Source organism: Pelophylax lessonae, assembly GCF_965119305.1.
Source record: "Pelophylax lessonae genome assembly, chromosome: 6".
In the NCBI taxonomy this organism is placed as follows: domain Eukaryota; kingdom Metazoa; phylum Chordata; class Amphibia; order Anura; family Ranidae; genus Pelophylax; species Pelophylax lessonae.
Window position 1 is genome coordinate 88,314,200 of NC_138773.1, and position 25,652 is coordinate 88,339,851.

At 45.6% G+C, this 25,652-nt stretch overlaps 1 protein-coding gene across 1 annotated transcript in view; it reads left to right on the top strand.

The window, feature by feature from the left end:
- The first annotated feature begins 1,362 nt into the window (after nt 1-1,362).
- Nucleotides 1,363-25,652, top strand: part of TMEM184A (transmembrane protein 184A) — an 87,757-nt gene continuing 63,467 nt past the window's right edge. Inside the window, exon 1 of the mRNA XM_082262260.1 lies at nt 1,363-1,631. The gene's annotated coding sequence lies outside the window, so the exon portion shown is untranslated. The remainder of the gene's footprint in view (nt 1,632-25,652) is intronic.

A 25,652-nucleotide genomic window follows, 5' to 3' on the forward strand; every position in this document is an offset into this window, starting at 1 on the left:
AGTGAGGTCCCCTGGAAGTCCCCCCCCCCCCCTCCTCCTTTCCCCGCCACCACCAGGCCATTCACAAAGTGTAGCACGTTTCGCGCATGCGCAGTAGGGAAGTGGCTGTGAAGCCGTAAGGCTTCCCTGCCGGTTTCCCTTATGAAGAATGGCGGCTGCACCTGAGAGCCAAATTAAAAATCAGCTGCGGTGCCGACATGGCGGAATCCCTGGACAGGTAAGTGTCCTAATAATAAAAGTCAGCAGCTACAGTATTTGTAGCTGCTGACTTTTAATTTTTTGGTGGGGGGGGGGGGGGGGCTGGAGGAAAAAGGGGGTCCAACCCGTTACTAGCAAGGTGTACCTAAAGCAATCCTCCCAACTTTGTGAGATGGGAACGAGGGACACCTATTAGCAAAAGTATGAAGGCATAAGACACACCCCCTGCCACACCCCCTCGAAGCACAATTATACCAAAAAAATGATTAGTTAAAGCCAAATTTACTTTTTTTTACCATGACCATTTCTTTATATTGGCTTTTGAAATTTACAAATGCAACAATTTAAAATCGGATGAAAGGTTTTTGCAGCGGGAGACACTTTTTAAAAGATAAATAGTGCATTTTATATACAACTATGTAGATCAGACCAACATGAGGGACAAATGAGGAGGAAAGAGGGACAGAGAGACTTTGTTCTGAATCAGGGACAGTTCCTGGAAATCAGTGACAGTTGTGATCTATGCTAAAGTGATCGCTGAGTGTATGTACACGTGAGAGCGGCTCTCAGTGTAAGCAGGCGTGAGGGGCGGGGTTTTCTGACAGTGGGCGTAGCAGATTAGTACAGGTTAGAGAGGAGTTTAGTGTCAACAGGAGGGAGGGCGGGGTTTTCTGACAGTGGGCGTAGCAGATTAGTACAGGTTGGAGAGAAGTTAAGTGTCAAAAGGAGGAAGGGGCGGGGTTTGCAGAGAGTAGGCGTGGTATCCAAGTACAGAGAAGAGCAACTTTCAGTATCAGCGGGCGGGGTTTGCATAGAGTGGGCGTGGTATCTGAGTACAGGGAAGAGCAAATTTCAGTATCAGCGGGCGGGGTTTGCATAGAGTGGGCGTGGTATCTGAGTACAGGGAAGAGCAAATTTCAGTATCAGCGGGCGGGGTTTGCACAGAGTGGGCGTGGTATCTAAGTACAGGGAAGAGCAAATTTCAGTATCAGCGAGCGGGGTTTGCAGAGAGTGGGCGTGGTATCTAAGTACAGGGAAGAGCAACTTTCAGTATCAGCGGGCGGGGTTTGCACAGAGTGGGCGTGGTATCTAAGTACAGGGAAGAGCAACTTTCAGTATCAGCGGGCGGGGTTTGCAGAGAGTGGGCGTGTCCTCCCCGGACAGGTGCGCTGTGAGCAGAGCGGGCGGCAGGTTTGGCAGGATGAAGTCCTGCATAGCCGGTCATACACAATAGGAGGGCAGAGACACTGAGAGCGGGGGGCGGGTACAGGACATACAGGAAGAGTCCCGGAGAGATCGGCTAGGTCTGTGCTCGGTGTCACTCCGCGATCGGCCAGGGATCGCTCGGGTTACCTGTTGGAAGGTGTGTGCCAATGAAGGTGATCGCTGTGCCAGTCTAGTCCCGGATCCGGAGAAGAGCCCCTGGCCCCCAGGTACTCTCATCATACATCTACACGTCATAGAAGAGATCATCCCTCACCTGCATGACCGCTCCCCCGGCCACAGCTAGCAGGGACAGTCCATCTGGAAGGATGCGTGATGGTAGTTGTAGGTGTGCTGGTAGTTGTAGGTGTGCTGGTAGTTGTAGGTGTGCTGGTAGTTGTAGGTGTGCTGGTAGTTGTAGGTGTGCTGGTAGTTGTAGGTGTGATGGTAGTTGTAGGTGTGCTGGTAGTTGTAGGTGTGCTGGCACAGCCCTTACCCTTCTGTCCCCTCTATGTAGGTGAGATGTGTGTCACCATTCCTGACTGCTCCTCTCCACCTTCACATGTCCACCTCTTCCTCTAATAGTCTCCAGAGAATAAATAATCCAACAAGAAGAGCTCCATTATATTGGCCATAGAAGGGGTGCACAACCTCATCCCACCAATGGGGGGTTCAGGACAGAGCAGAATCACCCATATAACTAAAACATTTCACAACCCTCAAAAAAAGTTGGCTGCAAAATGTCCTTTTTAGTTGACAAAACCAGCATTAGATTAAAAAAAAAAAAAAAAAAAAGAGAGAGAGAATTGTTACAGCCAAGTGTATACAGCAACAGGAATGTGCTTAGAAGAGGAGGAGGTATTTGGTTTTCATATTTAAAGAAGGTGTGTTAAATAGTGTAATATATGGAGAGTGGTGGCTGTGAATGGAGAGTGGTGGAAAGTGTACGGAGAATGATGGAGGTAGGCATGGAGAGTGATGGAAGTAGGAATGGAGAATAATGGAGGTTGGCATGGAGAGTGGTGGAAGTGTACAGAGAATGATGGAGGTAGGCATGGAGCGGGGTGGAGGTCTGCGGGAAGAGTGGTGGAAGTGTACGGAGAATGATGGAGGTAGGCATGGAGCGGGGTGGAGGTCTGCAGGGAGAGTGGTGGAAGTGTACGGAGAATGATGGAGGTAGGCATGGAGAATGATGGAGGTTGGCATGGAGAGTGGTGGAAGTGTATGGAGAATGATGGAGGGAGGCATGGAGACTGATGGAAGTAGGAAAGGAGAATGATGGAGGTTGGCATGGAGAGTGGTGGAAGTGTACGGAGAATGATGTAGGTAGGCATGGAGCGGGGTGGAGGTCTGCGGGGAGAGTGGTGGAAGTGTACGGAGAATGATGGAGGTAGGCATGGAGAATGATGGAGGTTGGCATGGAGAGTGGTGGAAGTGTACAGAGAATGATGGAGGTAGGCATGGAGCGGCATGGAGGTCTGTGGGGAGAGTGGTGGAAGTGTACGGAGAATGATGGAGGTAGGCATGGAGCGGGGTGGAGGTCTGCAGGGAGAGTGGTGGAAGTGTACAGAGAATGATGGAGGTAGGCATGGAGCGGGGTGGAGGTCTGCAGGAAGAGTGGTGGAAGTGTACGGAGAATGATGGAGGTAGGCATGGACATGGAGTGGGGTGGAGGTCTGCGGGGAGAGTGGTGGAAGTGTACGGAGAATGATGGAGGTAGGCATGGAGAATGATGGAGAGTGGTGGAAGTGTACAGAGAATGATGGAGGTAGGCATGGAGCAGGGTGGAGGTCTGTGGGGAGAGTGGTGGAAATGTACGGAGAATGATGGAGGTAGGCATGGAGAGGGGTGGAGGTTGGCATGGAGAGTGATGGAAGTGTACAGAGAATGATGGAGGTAGGCATGGAGCGGGGTGGAGGTCTGTGGGGAGAGTGGTGGAAGTGTACGGAGAATGATGGAGGTAGGCATGGAGAGGGGTGGAGGTCTGCGGGAAGAGTGGTGGAAGTGTACGGAGAATGATGGAGGTAGGCATGGAGAGTGATGGAAGTAGGAATGGAGACTGATGGAGGTTGGCATGGAGAGTGGTGGAAGTGTACGGAGAATGATGGAGGTAGGCATGGAGAGTGATGGAAGTAGGAATGGAGACTGATGGAGGTTGGCATGGAGAGTGGTGGTAGTGTACGGCGAATGATGAAGGTAGGCATGGAGAGTGATGGAAGTAGGAATGGAGAATAATGGAGGTTGGCATGGAGAGTGGTGGAAGTGTACGGAGAATGATGGAGGTAGGCATGGAGAGTGATGGAAGTAGGAATGGAGAATAATGGAGGTTGGCATGGAGAGTGGTGGAAGTGTACGGAGAATGATGGAGGTAGGCATGGAGAGGGGTGGAGGTCTGCGGGGAGAGTGGTGGAAGTGTACAGAGAATGATGGAGGTAGGCATGGAGAGGGGTGGAGGTCTAAAGGAAGAGTGGTGGAAGTGTACGGAGAATGATGGAGGTAGGCATGGAGCGGGGTGGAGGTCTGCGGGGAGAGTGGTGGAAGTGTACGGAGAATGATGGAGGTAGGCATGGAGCGGGGTGGAGGTCTGCGGGGAGAGTGGTGGAAGTGTACAGAGAATGATGGAGGTAGGCATGGAGCGGGGTGGAGGTCTGTGGAGAGAGTGGTGGAAGTGTACGGAGAATGATGGAGGTTGGCATGGAGAGTGGTGGAAGTGTACAGAGAATGATGGAGGTAGGCATGGAGTGGCGTGGAGGTCTGTGGGGAGAGTGGTGGAAGTGTACGGAGAATGATGGAGGTAGGCATGGAGCGGGGTGGAGGTCTGCGGGGAGAGTGGTGGAAGTGTACAGAGAATGATGGAGGTAGGCATGGAGCGGGGTGGAGGTCTGCAGGAAGAGTGGTGGAAGTGTACGGAGAATGATGGAGGTAGGCATGGACATGGAGTGGGGTGGAGGTCTGCGGGGAGAGTGGTGGAAGTGTACGGAGAATGATGGAGGTAGGCATGGAGAATGATGGAGAGTGGTGGAAGTGTACAGAGAATGATGGAGGTAGGCATGGAGCGGGGTGGAGGTCTGTGGGGAGAGTGGTGGAAGTGTACGGAGAATGATGGAGGTAGGCATGGAGAGGGGTGGAGGTCTGCGGGAAGAGTGGTGGAAGTGTACGGAGAATGATGGAGGTAGGCATGGAGAGTGATGGAAGTAGGAATGGAGACTGATGGAGGTTGGCATGGAGAGTGGTGGTAGTGTACGGCGAATGATGAAGGTAGGCATGGAGAGTGATGGAAGTAGGAATGGAGAATAATGGAGGTTGGCATGGAGAGTGATGGAAGTAGGAATGGAGAATGATGAAGGTAGGCATGGAGAGTGATGGAAGTAGGAATGGAGAATAATGGAGGTTGGCATGGAGAGTGGTGGAAGTGTACAGAGAATGATGGAGGTAGGCATGGAGTGGGGTGGAGGTCTGCGGGGAGAGTGGTGGAAGTGTACAGAGGATGATGGAGGTCAGTATGGAGTGTAGTAGAGATACGCAGGGAGAGTGGTGGAGGTATGTGCCTCTGGTAGCACATGTCAGACAGATGTTTCTGAAGTGATGGAGGTGTGCAGAGAGTGGTTCTGATGTTTAGTACAGTAGGTACGTTTGTTTGGAACCCGGTAGTTGCGTTCATGTACACTGCTCTCTGCACACTACACCTCCCATAGTCCATAACCCATCCCAGGAGTGAGCTAGAAAGGGTGGCTATGCTCCTACACACAGTGGGACCTTGGAGAATGAATGTAGCCTCTCTCTAACAAGAAGTTGGATCACAGCAGAGAAAAAAGAAGGTAGATTTGTAGGTGGCTGAGAGCAATTGAAGGAAATTTTCTGAGTTAGGAATACGACTGGAATAAATATATATAATTTTTTTTTTTTTTTAATGAACCAGTTTAGTGTCACTTCAAGGCCATGTTTTATCCGACTACTTAACATACCAAGAGATTCATCCCTGCACAATTCTATATGTTGTAATGAATGATTTCATGGCAAATAACGTCTAGTCCTCCTAATCCAGGTAATCCCCAGGGTGCCAGGAGACAGGTTGTAAATTAATGGGCAGGGAGAGGTGGGTGCAGGTTGGGATTTAATGATTGATGTTAAGCCTTCTGCTGTTGATTTGTGCATCATTGTGGTAGGTTGGCTTTGAAGTGTGCTTGTTTCTTGTGTAGGGTGATTTGGGAGGCATCCTGCATTTATATTACTGGTAAAGGCAGTGGGTGTGACTTCTTGAGTTATGATTGTAGACTGTCATCCATTGAGATGGCATGTATCACTATATAAACTTTATACATGTCTTTTAATTATATCTCAGGTATACATAAATACAGGCTTATTTACTGAAGGCATTGCACAGCGCTTCCATGTACTAAGTGTAGTAATCCAATAACCCAGGGCTTGACAAATTTGCCTGAAATCTAGGAGCCAGCTAAAAAAGTTAGGAGCCAGTTTTTTTTTTTGTTTTTTTTTTAAACTAACAACCAAGCTTTATTTAATAAAACGGATACTAAATTTACACATAAATAGGACTAGAACCCCACTCTCCTCTATAGCGCAATTGGATGGAAACAGACTGTCGGTCTCTTTCCATCCGATGCCATCTGATCCGATCCACGGGATGGATAGAAAATAGAACCACCATCCGTCTGTTTTTGGCGGGCAGGGTCAGATGGCGGCAGATTACTGCTCCATAGAGGAGACTGAACGGTCCGATCAGGTCTGCCTGAAAAACTGACAGGCGGACCTGATCAGACAGCCCGTGTGAAAGGGGCCTTCGGCTGTGGCACGGCGATGAGGAAAAAAAAGAATTGAAAAAAAAAAAAAAAAGAAAAAAAACATTTTTTTATTTTTTTTTTAATAATTAAAAAAAAAAAGAAAAAAAACATTTTTTTATTTTTTTTTTAATAATTAAAAAAAAAAAAGAAAAAATTATTATTTATTTTTTTTACATTTAAAAAATAAATTAATAATAATAACCACACTCCCTGTCCACTTACCTTTAAGCAAAGGTAACTGGACAGAGAGATGAAGCCTTAAAAAAATTCCCTCTCTTCTCCTCTTTGGCATTGAGAACATGCATTACTCCCGGCCACCACAAGAGGGCGTCAGTTCCCATAGCTTCTCATCTCACAAAAGAAGGCCGAAAAGCCGGGGACTAAATTTTTGGACGCCGCGGAAGTCCGTGAACTCGAAGAGGAGGTGGGGGGTGCAAAAGGGACAGGACACATCCTGCAGGGCACCCCAGGCGCCAGGTCGCTAATTCTAGTCGCAAATGCGACCTGGCGCCCGGGATTTGTCGAGGCCTGCAATAACCAATCAGGTTGAAGTAATCTGACTTCCGCAAACTGACCTCTGAAGGTATTAGAATTGTTTAATTAAAAGTGCAGAGATTTATTTCTCAGGTTCCATATTCCACCAACTTTCCTCCATACATTTCATTCTGCAGTCACCCATCACTAATCACCACTAGGGATGATCGAACTTTTCAAAAGTTCGGTTCGACCAGAACACCCGAACTTCCCGAAAGTTCGGCCCGGATTTCAGAACCCCATTGAAATCAATGGGACCCGAACTTCGGTAATCAAAAAACACAATTTTGAAGCCCTAAAACCCAATAAATGCCCCTAAAAACACCTATATGTGTGTATGTGTATATATACACGTGTGTGTGTGTGTGTGTGTGTGTGTGTGTGTGTGTATATATATATATATATATATATATATATATATATATATATATATACCCCTACACAGAAGTTCTGATGTTATGCCTGCCTCCAAAGACACCCAAAAAAACGCCAGCTACAAAACGCCCAGGTGTGTTGTTGCAGGCGTTTTTTTGGGGTATTTTTTTGGGGTCTTTGGAGGCAGGCAAAACATCTGAACTTCTGTATAGGGGTATATATACACGCACGCTTATAAGTATTTATACACATACACACATATAGGTGTTATAGCAGAGAAGCCATATGGTTGTTAATTATTTCATTAGCGCAAGCATAGGTTTCTGCTACTTTCACACCTATATATGTGTATACATACATACGTGTGTGTGTATATATACCCCTACACAGAAGTTCAGATGTCATGCCTGACTCCAAACATGTCCTCAAAAAAGCCCTATAAACGCCGGCAGCAAAAAGCAGTGTGACAGGGGCGAAGCCATATCCCTGTTCTATAAGTGTCCTAAGAGAAACAATGTTTTCTCTATAGCGGTCACCCTGACATGGAAGGGTTTTGTCACCCTGCCATAGCAGTCAGAGTCAGTTAACCCTACACTACACTACGGTCCCCTTACACTTAACACTTTCCCTACAGAAACTAGATTATTAAATCTAACTATAGTGGAAAATAGTACCCTGACTACACTAGATATCCCTTTCCTCACACTAATAATTGCTAAATGACACTTTTGAAGCAGAAGTAACAGAACTGCTTCCACTCTCTTCCACGTCCCTGTATTACAATGCTAGGAATTTGGCGGGGGCTATCTTATATACTGGGGGGCGTGTTCACTAATGATTGGCCTCTGGACCCCCTAGTCACTCCAATCACATTCCTAGCATTCTCCTGCCCCCTCAATTGGCTTTTACTGATGGTTCTGGTCCAATCACAGGCTTTTAAAGCCCATTTCCTGTCCCATTGCATTTTGGTCGGTTCTGGTTGCCGAATTCCGAACTTTTTCAGCAAAAAGTTCGGAATTCGGCCGAACCTCGAACAGCCAATGTTCGGGTCGACCCGAACCGTTCGATCATCCCTAATCACCACCTCCTTAGATATCTGCCTAGGAAGGCGGGACTAATCCACATTATGACACTCCCCTACCACAGAGCCTCAACTTATCATTAACCTAATCTATAGCCGGAGGACCACATTTAAACAGTGACAGTGGCATTAGGTGGTCAGAGAAGAAAAAAACAGCCCTTTATAAAAAAAATAAAATAAAAAATAAGAAGTTGCTTTTTTAGCCTATGGGTACTCGAGTACCAGCCTGTAACATCCCTTCATTACAAGACTATTTTTCAGTTTTCAGGGCTGTGATTCTTTGACCGACAATTACTCCTTTATTTTTTTTTTAAGAGCAATATTAGACCGTGCTTTTATAATTTATCTTACTGAAGCACAATTGTTTTTTTATATATAGACTGTATATGTTTGCACACAGTCACTTTACCAGTTTAAGCACAATTGGTGTTTATTTATTCAATTCATGTGAATTTTATACCTATTTATCATTTTACATAAAGGGGACTATTTTATCATATTTATGAGCGCGGTCTAATATTGCTCTTAAAAACTTTTCAACTGTATGTTGTCTAGACCAGCAGCCCATTGGTATTATTCTTTTACTTATTCTTAATTTATATTTCCCCACTTTTTTCACCAGAGATCTTAGGTAGATCCTAGGCGCAACTACCTGAGTGAATCATCACTTATTTTTTTTCCAATTACTCCTTTAAGCAACATTGTACCCAAAAGAGTTTTCTATCATTATATATTTTTTTCTTTTCTTTTTTTAGACAAAGCTTGCTTCTGGTGGTATTTAACCACTTAAATACCGCACCATGGTTGAAAGACAGCTACAGCTCAGCTGTTCTGGGAGGGCGTCCATGGACATCCTTCCAGAACACACCTCCCATACGCCTCCTGGGGCATGCATCTGGTACACTCTGTGCTAATCACAGCTGCCCTCTACCATGTGATCAGCTGTGTCCAATCACAGCTGATCAGAATGTAAACAGACTTGCTGGTTCTAGACCTTCCTTTCCTCACGCACTGTCACAGCGTGAGGAGAGGAGAGCCAGTAATCGGCAATTGTGAAAGGGGACATTTTAAACCGATAATCAGGGCACTGATTATCAGGGCAGCCTATCAGTGTGCATCAATGCAGCCTCGTTAGTGCCCATCAGTGTGCATCAGCACTAGGGATCGACCGATTATTGGCAAAGCCGATATATCGGGGGCCGATAAGCACTTTCCCCTATATATCGGAATCGGCCCCTGAGGTTACCGATATTGCTGATATTTTGGGAAAGTGCTTGTACCGGAGTGATGCCTGCAGCTAGAGGCATCACCCCGGTACCGGCATCCATAGCCGACGTTCAGCTGCCTTGTAATGACAACCGATGCGGTTGAGAAGCCGCTCGGCTGTCATTACAAGTAGCAGGAGGGGACGTCCCCGCCTTCCGCGGCTCGCCCAGGTCTCCCGTCCCACAGGCAGACCGGGGCAACCAGCCTGCATGGCCGCCGAAGACCCAATCAAAGCCGCATTCATCTCTGATCGGGTCTCCATGTAAAAACCCTGGAAGTGATGTCATGAGTGACATCACTTCCGAGTACTGTCTGGCGCCAGATTCAAAAAAATTACAGCATTCAAAGCAGCTAAACTTGGCGTTTTTGAATGCTTTTAAGTGCAGAGGGGTTTGGGGTCTTTTAGACCCCCAGATCCCTCCACAACAGTACCTGTCAAGTGCTAAAAATAAAAAAAAAAATTTAAATGTTCGAAAATATCGGCTGATACCGATATTCAATGGCCAAAATATCGGTAACGAAAAACAGATATTGGTCGATCACTAATCAGCGCACATCAGTGAAGAAGAAAAATAACTTTTTCAAAAAATTTCATAATAGAAACTAAAAAAAAAATTTTTTTTTTTTTTTCAAAAATGTTCGGTCTTTTTTTATTTGTGTAGCAAAAAATAAAAAACCCAGTGGGGATTAATATGGGTGCAGTGTTGCATGACTGCGTAATTGTGTCAGAGCACTGAAAGGTAAAAATCGGCCTGGGCAGGAAGAGGGTGAAAGTGCCCAGTATTGAAGTGGTGAAAAACATTATTTTTATTTGTTTATTTATTTTTACTAGAAAAATAACTGTTTTCCTTACTTTCTGTCAAAATAAAAATGCCAAAATAGTACAAAAAAACCCAAAATGACCCATTTACTTTCTAAAAAAAAAAAAAAGACATCCCAAAGGGGGATTTCATTTTTTACATTTTTTTGGAAATGAAGAAACACGCCAGTACAGAGAGGTTTAAAGTTGAATCTTGAGAAGGGTACACTAGATTCATTGATATTCATGTCATACACACAGGAATGAGGAGGTGAAGTGGTTAATGTACAGGTCACATATAATGGGAAGATGAAGGGGTTAATGTTCAAATTTGCAGGATAAGGGAGGTGAAAGGGTTAATATAAAGGTCACATGGACATAGTATGTGTAGGGGAGGGGGGCATGAAAGGGTTAAAAAAAATCATCCCTATGTCACTGAAACTGAGTGAATCTGCAGCAGCTGATTCATTCATTCTTTCCTAATTCACAAATACTCAATCTCTCTCCTTCCCCTATTGTATTGGTGAAGGGGAGGGATCAATGCTGTAAACCATACCATGTGATCACTGTGGTGACCAATCACATGGTACCTATTCCCTTGGATTGGCTCGGTACAGTGTCTGTGTGTCTAATGATAGCTCGGTACACTGATTAGTAGGTGGATCTGCCGCCCAGTGACTATCCAGTGCCGTTTATGAATGCAGCTCGGTAAATATTCATTCCATTCGCCTTTTAACCACTTAAGCCCCGGAAGATTTTACCCCCTTCCTGACCAGGGGGTATTTTGCGATTCGGCACTGCGTGACTTTAAGGGACAATTGCGCGGTCGTGCGACGCTGTACCTAAACGAATTTGACGTCCTTTTTTTCCCACAAACAGAGCTTTCTTTTGGCGGTATTTGATCACCTGTGCGATTTTTTTTTTTTTTTTTTTTTTTTTTTTTTTTTTTTATCACGCGCTATAAACAAAAAAAGAGCGTCAATTTTGCAAAAATAACAATATTTTTCAAATTTTTTTATATGAAATTCCCCCCAAAAAAAAAGTAAAAATCAAAATTTTTTTAAATTTTCGGCCAATTTGTTTTATGCTACCTATGTTTGGTAAAAAAAATTGCAAAAAGCGTATTTTGATTGGTTTGCGCAAAAGTTATCGCGTTTACTAACAAAGGGAAAGATTTTTGTAATTTTTGTTGTTTTTTTTTTAACGCGTAATGGCGGCGATCTGCGATTTTTTTTTTTTTTTTTTTTGCGGTACTGCGACATTGCGGCGGACAGATCGGACCCTTGACTGACATTTTTGGCACTTTTGGGGTTACCAGTGACATTTCTACAGTAATCAGTGCTATATATATGCACTGTTACTGTAAAAATACACTGGCAGTGAAGGGGTTAACTTTATTTGAGAGGGAGGGGCTGTGTGTGTCCCTAGGGGCGTGATTCTAACTGTGATTGGCTGTGGCTTGAGGTGTAGTTACACTGATCAACGGTTCTACATAGTAGAACCATATGATAAGTGTTTCTACACAGGGAGAACTGACAGGCAGCTTGTTTACACAAGCTGCCTGCCTTTCTCCCTCTCCCCCGCCGATCGCCGAGTGACCAGCGGACATCGGGTCCACCGGTCACACGCGCGGGGGGGTCCGTGACCGCGCGGGAGCGCGCCGGCGCGCGCTCGCTCCCCAGACCCTCCCAGGCTAGTGACGTACCGATATGTCACTCTGCCTGTGAGGGGCTGACCGCCGCAGTATATAGTCGTGCGGCGGTCGGCAAGCGGTTAAAGATGTATCCTGGTAGAAAAGGGGTTAAACTGGCCATTGATGTATCAATTTCTCTTTTTCAGCCCATGTTGAAAGCAAGAAAATAATTTTTCCAATTTTGTGCTAACAGCATGGATGGGAGGGATCCTCACTACTGGCAATTGTGTCCAGCACGTGCATTACATACACTTCCATTGGGACAGCTTTCTCTATTTTTCCGTTGCCTGAGATTACCTCTCAGGATCTCCTAATAGTCCAATAGTGTTCTGCCAGATTACCTAAGTCCTGATGAAGGGGCATTTTCTGGCCCTGAAACGCGTTGCCTACAGCTTGTCTTTCTGTTATCAAATATTTACTAGAAATAAAGTATTATGGACTCACAAGACAAATATTGGCACATTTTCCCTAATATTGGATTCCTCAATCAAAGAAGCCCCCGTTCTTTAGAGCCCTGGTCCTCAACCCTGGTCCTCAGGGCCCACTAACAGGCCAGGTTTGCAAGATAACTGAAATACATCCCAGGTGATATCATTTGCTGCTCAATGATTGCAGTACTCTAGTCTGCATCTCCCCAAGGTAATATCTAAAATCTGGCCTGTTAGTGGACCCTGAGGACCGGAGTTGAGGACCACTGCTTTAGAGGACCCTTCACCTTGCTGTAGAGTTATTTCACAGTCCAGCACCTTGTATCTACTTTCTCTTGGCTATCGTATTCCTGCAGTTTTCCTATTCCTGCGGTTTTCGTGTCGGTTCACACTAGTGCAATGCCAGACATCGCATCTGATTACCACCGCATCGCTGTGCAGATCACATTCGATGTCTGTGCAATGCAAATTCAGCCATACTGTGTGGCTGAAATCGCATTCACACCAAATTTTGGTCCACACCGGAAACGGATCGCACGGGTGTTCACACCTATCTAATATGATTCCTGCACCATTTCACAGTTCACACTGCGATCTGTGAACCGATCTGGGGGTGACATTAACTCTACATTGACACCCCCAGCGGTTTGCAGATCTCAGTGTGAACCAGTGTACGATTCTGGTGCGATGCAGGAACCGGCACTGAATTGTAGGGTTTCCCGCATCGTACCAGTGCGAACCAGGACTTCATGTTTCTTTTCAGGACGTTGTCTATGTGCAAACATGCCGTGTGTCAGAAGAGCGATCCAGTCCTTGATATCCTATCTCTGCCTAATGTTAGCCAAACACTGTTCTGTTTACAGTCTGCACTTACTTTTCACATAAGGATCTGTGTGTGTATATTGTGGTCATGCTTACTGGAGCATTTTACTAAAGACCATTTCACTACCAACACCCCCCCCCCCCCTCCTCTGCTGCTGAATGATGACGGAGGCGAGCCATGTCACACGCTTATGTGAAAATGTGTCCTAAACCCACTGCAAATATTGTCCTATGCGCTACATGGAAAAATAACAGGACCAGTAAGCAACATTGGGCTTCAGTTATCATAGCCGTAGAAGGGCTTTCTGTGTTGCCCATTGCAGCCAATCAGATGATTCCTTTCATGCTTCCTGTGCAGGATAAAAAAATTAAAGGGAGAATTGAATTGTTTGCTATGGATGCTCCTACAGACCCTTCGATCTTTTGGCAACTTTTTGCCAGATTCTTATTTCCCCCTCTGTGCAATCTGCTGGAATATAAGTAAGTGCTATACAGTAAAGCAGGGGTCTCCAAACTTTCTAAATAAAGGGCCAGTTTACTGTCCTTCAGACTTTAGGGGGGGCAGACTGTGGCTATTGGGAGGTGACATTTTTCTGGCGTCAGTGAGAGTAAAGATTGCATTTTTGACATGGGGGGGGGGGGTGTTGGTGGGAGGAATATTGTCCCATCATTGGTATCAGTGGGAGGAATATTGTCCTATCATTGGTATCAGTGGGAGGAATATTGTCCCATTGTTGGTGTCAGTGGGAGGAATAGTGTCCCATCGTTGGTGTCAGTGGGAGGAATAGTGTCCCATCGTTGGTGTCAGTGGGAGGAATAGTGTCCCATCGTTGGTGTCAGTGGGAGGAATAGTGTCCCATCGTTGGTGTCAGTGGGAGGAATAGTGTCCCATCGTTGGTGTCAGTGGGACGAATCGTGCCCCATTGTTGGTGTCAGTGGGAGGAATAGTGTCTTGGATCAGTGGGAGAAAAAGTGTCCCATTGTTGGTGTCAGTGGGAGGACTATTGCCCCATCATTAGTGTCAGTGGGAGTAATAGTGACCTATTGTTGGTGTCAGTGGAAAGAATCGTGCCCCATCGTTGGTGTCAGTGAGAGGAATAGTGCCCCATTTACGGTGCCAGTGGGAGGAATAGTGCCCCATTTTGGGTGTCAGTGGGAGGAATAGTGCCCCATCGTTGGGGTCAGTGGGGGGACTAGTGCCCCATTTTGGGTGTCAGTGGGAGGAATAGGGCCCCATTGTTGGTGTCAGCGGGAAGAATAATACTCCATCGTTGGTGTCATTGGGAGGGATAGTGCCCCATTGTTGGTGTCAGTGGGAGTAATAGTGCCCCATTGTTGGTGTCAGTAGGAGTAATAGTGCCCCATTGTTGGTGTCATTGGGAGTAATAGTGCCCCATTGTTGTCAGTGGGAGGAAAGCGCCCGATTTTTGGGTGTCAGTGGGAGGAATAGTGCCCCATCATTAGTGTCAGTGGGAGGAATAGTGCCCCATCATTGGTGTTAGTGGGAGGCATAGGGTCCCATCATTGGTGTCAGTGGGAGGCATAGGGTCCCATCATTGGTGTCAGTGGGAGGCATAGAGTCCCATCATTGGTCTCAGTGGGAGGTATAGGGTCCCATCATTGGTGTCAGAGGGAGGAATAGTGCCCCATTGTTGGTGTCAGCGGGAGAAATAGTGCCCCGTTGTTGGTGTCAATAGGAGGAATAATGCCCCATTTTGGGTGTCAGTGAGAGGTATAGGGTCCCATTGTTGGTGTCAGTGGGAGGAAAAGTGCCCCATTGTTGATGTCAGTGGGAGGAATAGTGTCTTGGATCAGTGGGAGGAATTGCCCCAAGAGACAGATAAAGGCAAGCAAAGGGGCCGCATCCAGCCCTCGGGCCACAGTTTGGAGACCACTGCAGTAAAGGATCCAAAAACAATTTGCAATACTGTGTTCTGCATCATTCCACATTGCTTTGTAGACTCACCAGAAACAGGCAAATTCTATATACTCCGAAACTAAATCTTGATTTTTTTTTTTTTTTTTTTAAATGTATAGCTGTTCCTTTTGTGAAACTGCACTATATTACCGAAAGTATTGGGGCCTTTACACGCATATGAATTTTATTGGTATCCCAGTCCAACACTGGCCATACACTATGTGAAAAATCGGCCGAAATTCGTCATTTGAACGGTTCGTTCGTTTTTCGGCCAAAAATCGGTTGTGATGTTTTTGAGCCAAAAAAACAAGTTTGGACATTTTCTGCTGAACGAACAATAAATTGAAAGGTTAATGTGTTTCTCCAAACTGTTTGCACTAGGTGTATGAAAAAAAACTGATTATTTATGTCCATTAAACAATTTATCGGTCATTACATGATGGCATTTTTGTTTGCTCTCGTGGCAACATGTTCTTTTTTCGAAAAGGAGTTTGAATGATTTTTCTTATAGTGTATGGCCAGCATTAGTTCATAGAGTTCACTATTGAGTTAGCCCAATCTTTGCAGGTATAACAGCTTCAACTCTTCTGGGAAGGCTGTCCACAAGGTTTAGGAGTGTGTCTATGGGAATGTTTGACCATTCTTCCAGAAGCGCATTGGTGAGGTCAGGCACTGATGTTGGAGAGAAGGCCTGGCTTAGTCTCCACTCTAATTTATCCCAAAGGTGTTCTATTGGGTTGAGGTCAGGACTCTGTTCAGGCCAGTCAATTCTTCCACCCCAAAATTGCTTATTCTTGTCTTTTTTATGGACCTTGCTTTGTCCACTGGTGCGCAGTCATGTTGAAACAAGAAGGGGCCATCCCCAAACTGTTCCCACAAAGTTGGGAGCATTGTTCAAAATGTCTTGGTATGCTGACACCTTAGGAGTTCCATTCACTGGAACTAAGGGGCCAAGCCCAACCCCTGGAAAACCACCCCACACCATAATCCCCCCCTCCACTAATTGATTTGGACCAGTGCACAAAGCAAGGTCCATAAAGACATGGATGAGCGAGTTTGGGGTAAAGAAAGTTGACTGGCCTGCACAGAGTTCTGACCTCAACCCGATAGAACACCTTTAAGATTAATTGGAGCGGGGACTGTGAGCCAGGCCTTCTCGTCCACATCAGTGTCTGACCTCACAAATGCGCTTCTGGAAAAATGGTCAAACATTCCCATAGACACGCCTAAATCTTGTAGACAGCCTTCCCAGAGGGTTTGACGCTGTTATAGCTGCAAAGGGTGGGCCAACTCAATATTGAACCCTATGGACTAAGACTGGGATGCCATTAAAGTTCATGTGCGTGTAAAGGCAGGTGTCCCAAAACTTTTGGTAATATAGTGTGTATGGACATTCATTCTGTGCGAATGGGGGTAAAAAAAAAACAAATTTTACTACCCACTTCAATAACTGCACCTTTACCCTCTTCCTGCCCAGGACAATTTTTAGCTTTCAGCGCTGTCACATTTTGAATGACAAGTGTGCGGTAATGCAACGCTGTACCCAAACTAGGTTTTTATCATTTTGTTCGCACAAAGAGCTTTCTTATGGTGGTATTCATTCGCCACTGGGTTTTTTATTTTTTGCTAAATAACCTAAAAAAGACTGAATTTTGAGAAAAAAACAAACACATTTTCTTTTTGTTTCTGTTTATAACATTTTGCAAATAACCAGATGAAATTTAACACACAATGTATTCTGTTAGGGTCCTTTCACACGGCCGCTCCGCTGCTTTAGTTCGCTGCGGGACTTTTTTTTTTTTTTTCACGGAGCGGATGACATTTGTGTGCCCGCATATCATCCCATCCGTTTGCGGATGATATGCGGACATAATGTAAGTATATGGCACTGTGGATGTCAGCGGATGACCCCGCTGACATCCGATTTTCCTTCCTTTCCGTTTTTTACACAGAAGAAAAAATAGGTTTCTGTTCCGTTCGAAAAAACGGAACAGAACTGAAAGGAGGAAAATCAGATGTCAGCGGATGGTATTCCGCTGACATCCGCAGTGCCATAGACTTACATTATGTCCGCAAATCATCCACAAAAAAATAGGATGATTTGCGGACACACGGAGCGGCCGTGTGAAAGGACCCTTACATACATTTGGGGGAAAAAAAACCAAATCAGTGCATAATATTTAGGGTCCATTCACACTAGCACGACTTGTCAGGCGACTTGGTCGCATAACCACTGCGCCCCGGGGCCCCTGCATCTCTCTTGTCCCCATCCTGCACTCAGTGGGAGCTGCTGAGTAGATCAGATCTATGGGAGTCAGACTTCTGTGTTTACAAGTGATAGTGGAAAGCAGAGGGCCTGAGCCAAAGGTAGTGGAACTGAGTTCCACCAATTCCAGCTGAAAAAAGCTCTATATATATATATATATATATATATATATATATATATATATATATATAATATAAAATATGTGTGTGTGTGTGTATATATCTCCTAAGCAGCATGGATGAAGAGATCTGCCCTGCTGGCTATTGTATTCTGAACCTGCGGCTGTCAGAATACTCAAACAGTCACTTTATCAGATTGGATGCAGTAACTGCTCACCTGACTCCTTTGACCAAAATCAATTGAAAAATTGACTTTTATTGATCCAAGTTGTGACGACAGGCCCATTCACCACTCAAATTTTGCCCAATTCAGCAGGCATCATCCAGAATTTATGCTGAGTATGCTTTAACGTTGCCAGGTAAGGTCCAATCCAACAAATATTAGCAAATGTTATTATTTGCTACAGGGACAACCTTCTGGGGCCTCAGTAGAGAACCTGTATTTATGAACATTAGGCATTGACCAAAATCTGGAGGTTGTTTTAGGGGGAGATTAAAGATCAACAGAGCTCTTACACTCTCCAATAACATGGAATATATATTTAGCACAGCCAGATGTGACACATAATTCATACCGCTACTCACCTGGACTTCTTACCTGTCGCTTGTAGAACTTCACAACCCCAACCTCACCCTCCTGACTTGATCTTTCTTTCTCGCCTTGCTTTGATTCATGCGAGTGTGACCTACCTGCTTTGCCTTAAGTTAGCCATACACATGCCAGCCTGCCTACTGATCGATGGAAAAAAGCGCATCCCGCTACAGCCATTGTATTTTGACAGCGAGACCCAAACAGTGGTTGCATTGACTGACAATTTTTTTCTTCCTGGCTCTATAGAATTTTCAGGTGACAGATTTCGGATGGGAGGAGGCTAACATTGTCATTACCATTGCCAATTCCTGATAAACTGGCCATCTTTTAAGGCTAGGCAAACTCTTCCATGGTATCTGGAGCCTTAGTTGCAGGCATTTTCTCATTTCTGGAAAGTCTGCTTTGGGTTAAACTTTGATGTAAATTTGTTGAGTTAGGCTTATGAGTGCATGCACTTGCCAACGAAACCATTCTCTGATCACCCTCCCTGTAATGTCATCAGCAAGCCTGTCATTTTTGCAGTGGTGGATGCCTGGAGGTGAGGTAGGCACACCCCCAGAACTACATCTTCCAACAGCTATGTCTGTGTCAGAGCAGCAGCATTGTACAAGGCAGCAGTATTACTTCCTGAATTCCTGACAGCCTCTGCTTAGCGGAGTTCCGCCCCCTTAAAAAGAAATAGTAGAACTTACCTGTCCAGGAAGCCTGCGATGTCAGCACCCGAAGCCGATTTACGTATCGGCTCTTAGGTGCTGCCGCCATCCAGGGTAAGGGAACCAGGCAGTGAAGCCTTTGCTGGTTCCCTACTGCGCATGCGCAAAGTGCGCTGTGCTTTGTAATTGGCCCAGCGGCGGAGGAAAAGGGAGGGGACTGAACTGGAAGTGGGGAAGGGTACCTGTTAAAAACAGGTACCCTTCCCCCCTGAAAGGTGCCAAATGGGGCACCAGAGGGGGGGGGGGAGCAGATCAGCGGAGTTCCACTTTTGAGTGGAACTCCGCTTTTAATTACACCCTGAAAAGCAAACCACCACACATCACTATTCAGAGACCAATGCAAGTATAAATAAGCCCTTAGACCACAAATAAAAAGCAAAAAAAATGTATTTCACACATCTGTAGTCTCTGTTCTTTAATTGAAAATGAACTTCTAGTAAAGTGTTACTAAACCCAGGACCCTGCATTCACTATATCTGGTCTCCCACAGTACACAGAATATGGAGATGCAATTGTTTTAGTAAATATAAACTGCTAAATATTTTTTCTCATCAGCAGTATATAGCAGTCTTGTGACTTCTATCAGTGTCTGGCCTAGCACTGGTTAAAGCTTGAAGGAGGAGTTTTCACTCTACCCTGATTGTCCCTATGAAGCTGCAGGGCCCCTGACCCTCTTGCTGGACAGTGCTGATTGGCCCTGTGCTGATCACATGTATCCTTCCAAGAAAAGAAAACTCTGTAGCCATACACACCAAACTTGGCATGTGCAAATTGCCCCCGAGGCTGTGTTCTATCAGCAGATGTATTGGGGATTGTGTAAGAAGGGGAGCGTCAGAGGAGACAGGATCAAACAACCTTTTTACACAATGCAGAGGATTACCCCTTAGGTTCCACAGTGAGTATAACCAGCATGATTTACTGCATATACACACTGATTTTATAGTTGTAGGTTTTGTAACACTTTGGCTCAAGTACAAAATAATTACCCTAGAAAGTCTGAATAACTCAGGTGGAGGGGTGGTAGGTGAGCAAGAGACCAGTTTGGAATGCTGGAATGTATTGATGTTGAGTTATTCATTATTTGTGTCTTCCTTCTTAACTGTAAAACGCCTTTTCTCTTAAGCACATTTGGCAATTATTGTATATAGATTATGTTCCATTAGCACCTTTATGATATTAGGTTGTAATGATTTTTGTATTTTGGTATACATTGTGGATTGAGCACATATAGTTGGATCAGCGCTGCTCACTACAAATTTTCTTTCCTGCAACCTGTGGTTGAAGATAAGTTTGCTCTGTCCGGCCTTAGAGCAACAAGGTAGGAATCTGCTACAAAGTTTGGTAAAATCCCTACAATTGATCACCCGAAGGGGGTTGTTTTTTTCTTAATGGAGTTACTCTTTAAGTTGCTGGAGTCAGCCAGCATGTTTTCTGGTTGCTCTAGGTTACTGCACTTTGCACATCATGGTTGCTCGGTGCCGCCTTGTTGCTCTCCTCACTTTGGAGAGAAGAGTAATTCTGGGAAGGACTGCGTCACCGCACACCATTCCAATTCCTGGAGTGGGCTCACATTTGCTAGGACATTACCTTCATTGAAAATAGTGACACTGGACAATAGAAGCAGCTGTCACCTTCGTCAGCCTTGGCGAAAACCATAGAAGATGAGTTACAGACGTAGGGCCTTCAATTATTTAAGAGGCCAACAACAAAGGAACTGTTTTTCAAACATTAATGAAGCTTATCTTTACAGTTTAGTACATGAGACGACTGCGAACAAGCTGGCCCTTCACTTGAATCTGCATACATGGTGTTCTGTACTTGTAAGATGACTTTGCTGAACAGTTTAAATGTACATTCAATGAATCCTCATCAAATGTTCCTACAGCTTTTCTTTTGATTTACTGTATATACCCATTTACTGGAGAGCAATCATTCTTCTTTTTTTTTTTTTTTACTTTCAACAATAGTAAAACCTTGGATTGCGAGTAACTTGGTCTGCGAGTGTTTTACAAGACGAGCAACATTTTTTATTTATTTATATTTTATTCATTTTAACTTGGAAAACGAGCGAGGTCTTGCAATACGTGTAGGGTCACGTCCTATTTTAGTCAATGAGAGCTGTCTTAATTACCTTACTTACTACTTCAAGGCCACTTCTATCCACTTGTGCCCATAGACTTTAAGTGCCGGTTCACACTACGTCGCTCCAACTTAGGGGGCGACCTGTGAAGTCGCGTGCAGCGACTTCGGCACGTCTTGCACGGACTTCATAAAATGAATGTCTTTGCAAGTCGCTCCAGGTCGCCCCGAAGTAGTACAGGACCCTTTTTCTAAGTCGGAGCGACTTGTGTCGCTCCTATTAGAACCGGTCCGGTACTACTCAATGGACCGTGACGGTGCGCGACTTGCCAGGCTGACCAAGTTGCCTGACAAGTCATATTAGTGTGAACCGGTGTAACGTGAGAATTACCTACCCCGTGAGAAAAACCTACCCCTCGTCACTTCCGGCCAGGAACAGCTGAGCAGCGCAGCAGTGCGCATGCTCACAGCTCCGGATACCTAATGGAAGAGCTGAGGATCAGACTAGTGCGCATGCGCACTAGTCTGAAACGATCTCGGTGTCCGTTAAAAAAACCTACCGACGCGGCGGTGACATAAAATAGCTGTGCTGCACTATGAGTCATCTCCGCTCCTGTCCCGGTCACTTCCCTGATCTTGGCTAGTAAATATAAAAGCGGCTGGCGGCTCCGTGATTTATCTTTTCATACAGCCGCCGCCGCTTTTATATTTAGTAGCCGAGAGCAGGGAAGTGAACGGGACAGGAGCGGAGATCACTCATGGTGCAGCACAGCTGTTTTAATGTAACTGCTTGCGTTACACAGACTGCCGTGAACCGGAAGTGACAAGGGTAGGTTTTTCTCACGGAACACCGGCACTTAGGGCTCATGCACACTGCAGCTCAATAAAAAGCTGCTTTTACAGGCATTTGAGCTTTTATTTCAGCTTCAAGAAGCTTGTGCTTTTTTGTGCTCTTGGACATGTTTTTATTGAGCTTTTGTGCTCTTGGACATGTTTTTATTGAGCTTCTTCAAGCTCCTTTTGAGGTTCTTTGAGCTTTTTTTTAAACATAAGCTTCTTTTTTTTTTTTTCCCACCCCTCCTACATAGTACTGTATTTTCCTAACCACTGTATAAACAAAACAAAAAGCTGGAAAATTTGTAGTTTCAAAGCTATTGATTGATTCCAAATTTAGGATTACAAATACTTTCTCCACTGCAGGTGGCACTCCCCTGCAGCAGCCTTGCAGCTGGGGAGGAAGTTAAGAGGAACATAGTTCCTTTATGGTTCCCTGTACAAAGAAGACAAACCCTCATAAATGGGACTTTAGGTAATTTCGAGATTTAGGCAACCACCAGTTACAAGTTATTTTAATCTCTGTGGTTTCCTGGGTTGGATGCTGCTGCCCCATGTGATACCGGTAGCCATTTTGGGTCAGCCAGGCCCTTTTTAAAGCCCCGACTTCCAGGTTTGGCACACATAATGCAAGTGGGTAGTGTAGGAAAAGGTACCCTGTCTTTTTGGGACAGTACTAGCGGGAGAGAGAGATTCCTGATGAGGAGGGAAAGCAGAGGGTCGCAACTTTTCTGGACATCCCCCTACTTGGACACGAGACGGCAAGGCCGCATTCTGCTCTCTTAAAGTGAAGGTAAACCGCCACTGAAATAAAAATGAAGTGAGCCCCCCCCCCCCTGCAGAATTAGGTCATAATGTGCTAGTATGCACTGCATACTAGCACATTGTCAGACTTTCCTGTAAAATGGATCCCTCCAGCACCACGCTTTCAGGAACCCCTGGTGCTCCCATCTTCACCCGGTCTTCCATCCAGGTTAGCGGCCTCCGGCTGTATGAAAGGCCAGAGCCACAGTGACATCACTCCCGTGCATTCAGGAGGGAGCCCTCGGCTCTGGCACGGAGCTCTGAAAGTATGCCACGGGTATGCCATCCCTTCACAGTGCATGCATCGGTGACGTCACTGGCAGCATCGCTTTTGAATATCTCCCAAACAGTGCAAGTTTAGGAGATGTTCATTATACCCCACAGGTAAGCCTTATTATAGGCTTACCTGAAGATACAAGTTTAAAGTGGAGTTTACCTCCACTTTACCAGATGCTGTCAGTTCGACTGAAACCTGCGCTCTTCACGTTGCTTGAAACCATGAGTGTACCCGTTAGGCAGTCTTCCCACGTGATTTGTGGTGAGCGGCATTACTTCAATACAAGTTTTATTTGCACCTCCCGCTGCCCCCCACCTACAAGTTACTGCAAACCTGAAGGGCCTTATTTTGTAACAGTGCCAGATCCTGTGCAAAAAGTCCCCTTCTTTCTAAATGGGCATTGCGGTGTAAAATACACCCTTAGATGATATTGTATAAATCTGTCTGTGGCGGATATGAACGTAGTCGTAGTATTTCTTAGTAATGAGAATAAGAAAAGTCAAAAGTGAATCTGCATCTCTTTAATACAAGTTTTACTACGTACCTGGTTTAAAAAAAAGATTCTGATGCTCAAGACAGAGTATCCGATAGAGCAGGGATCTCCAATCTACGGCCCTCCAGCTGTTGCGGAACTACACATCCCATGAGGCATTGTAAAACTCTGACATTCACAGACATGATTAGGCATGATGGGAATTGTAGTTCCTGAACAACTGGAGGGCCATAGTTGGAGACCCCTGTGACAGAGTGACTGGAAGCTGTGTACGTTGGATTGTTGTAAATATGGGTCAGTTCTCCAAAATGAGATTTTCTTCGTTTTTGGCAGATGCTGGAAATGTAATTCATCAGGCTATTTCCTATATCTCTCTGGGAATTTATTGTTAAGATATCTGAGTCTGAGTTTTTGGGTCAGCCAGCCTGCTGTGGCCATTATGAGGCATTCCTACTTTTCCTGTTTTTGTATTTAATTTTATTTTTCTTTACAAAGCCCTGTGGTGCACTGCTTGTTGAAACCTTGTGAACAAAAAAGTGAACTGTGAAATTGGAGCATATGGAAGAAAAAAAGTGCTCCAGTATAGTCCGACCTCCGAAGAGGAAGGGTCTCAAACCCTGAACCCCCTGGGCTGCAAGGCTCCTGACAGCGGCAAAGTACTCCTGGTATTCTTTTGCCTCGTTTCCTCTAAGCGGTACAGTACAGTACGGTTCGGTACACCTTGATCAGTCTTGCGTTTCCACCGCCAACAGTACCTCAGCTAAACAGTACCTCAACAGTGTAGCTCCACCCTGTTGGTATGGTACTAATGTGCTTGGTACCCCAACGAAAGGGTACCAAAAAAGTGATACGGGTACCATTCACAATTTTTGACAATGGAAACAGCAAAAATTGCATACCGTACCGTACCGTACCGCTCAGTGGAAACGAGGCATTAGGCTCCTTCAGGACCTGCCGAAGCTGGTCTTCCCAAGTTCTTGGTGAGGGCTTTCCCAAAGGAGGACCACAGATCTTCACCCCAACATCAGGGCAGTCCCCAAAAAATCTGCACCCTCCATCTCGAAATAAAAAGCAACATGCGCAGCATAAGTGCCCATAATTAATACATGCATAAATATAAAAAGTACCATTACTCACGGCCAGCAATTAATTTTACACCATGAGGAATACATCCGGAGATGCTAAAGCAAACAGTGGCAGGGAACAGGTTTGTGGAATCTACTATTATTCAGAAAGGTTATGCTTCAGATGGAAAGGTAAAATGTCAATATTGACCCTGCTCTACAATGACATGAATAAGCTGCTTTGCATGCTGCTGGAGGAACCGTGTTTTGCCTTTGTAAGTTTGTTTTCCTAAGCGTTTTGTTTCTTCTTTTTTATTTTCATATTCAAGAATTACTGATTTCGGAAATCTTATCTCAATCGCCATTTTGTGGGAGGCAGTGATCTGATCCTTATCTGCTGGTTCAGCAAGCACTGAACCCAACTGTTCTGGGGGAAAGAAGGAGAATCCATCTGATGCTTTGATTTGTGGTTGTACATATCAGCTGAGTAATGCAAAGCGGGAACACAAGATCTCCATCTTCCCCTCTCCTAAGAAGGATCGCTATGTGCCAGCGAACATCTGGTCCGCCAGAACCGCTGATTGGCTCCCTCTGTGTCCAATCACAGCGGGAGCGGGTTGGCAATGGCGCGCACGTGCCTCAGACCCAGTGCAGGAAATAACGTACAGGTACTTGATTTTGCGCAGGAGTGCCGCCCTGACACCGTATATCTGTGTGGGGCGGTCCGGAAGGGGTTAAAGAGGTTTTGGTCCTGTGTTTTTAAAGCGGAGTTCCGTCTCCCCCTCCAAAAATTAAGTCAGCAGCTACACATACTGTAGCTGCTGACTTGTAATATTAGGACACTTACCTGTCCTGGAGTCCAGCGATGTCGGCACCGCAGCCGATGTTTCCATCGGCTGTCGGGTGCTGCCGCCGCCATTGCCTCTAAGGGAACCCGGAAGTGAAGCCTTGTGGCTTCATGGGCCGGTCCCTACTGTGCATGCGTGAAGCACGCTGCACATTCCTATTGGCTCGGCGGCGGGGGAAGGAGGAGGGGGCCAAACTTCAGAGGGACGGCGTCGTATCCCGGAAGTGGGGAAGGGAACCTGTCAAAAACAGGTACCTGTTCCCCCCCACCCCCTCTCCCCTGAAAGGTGCCAAATGTGGCACTGGAGGGGGGGAGGAGGCAAAAAAGCGGAAGTTCCACATTTGGGTGGAACTCCGCTTTAATGTGTTCAGTTGCCCAGGGGACCAAGTACAAGCAGTACTTCTTTACCCCATCTTCCCCATCAAGTGCTGTCTAAGGCTAGCTG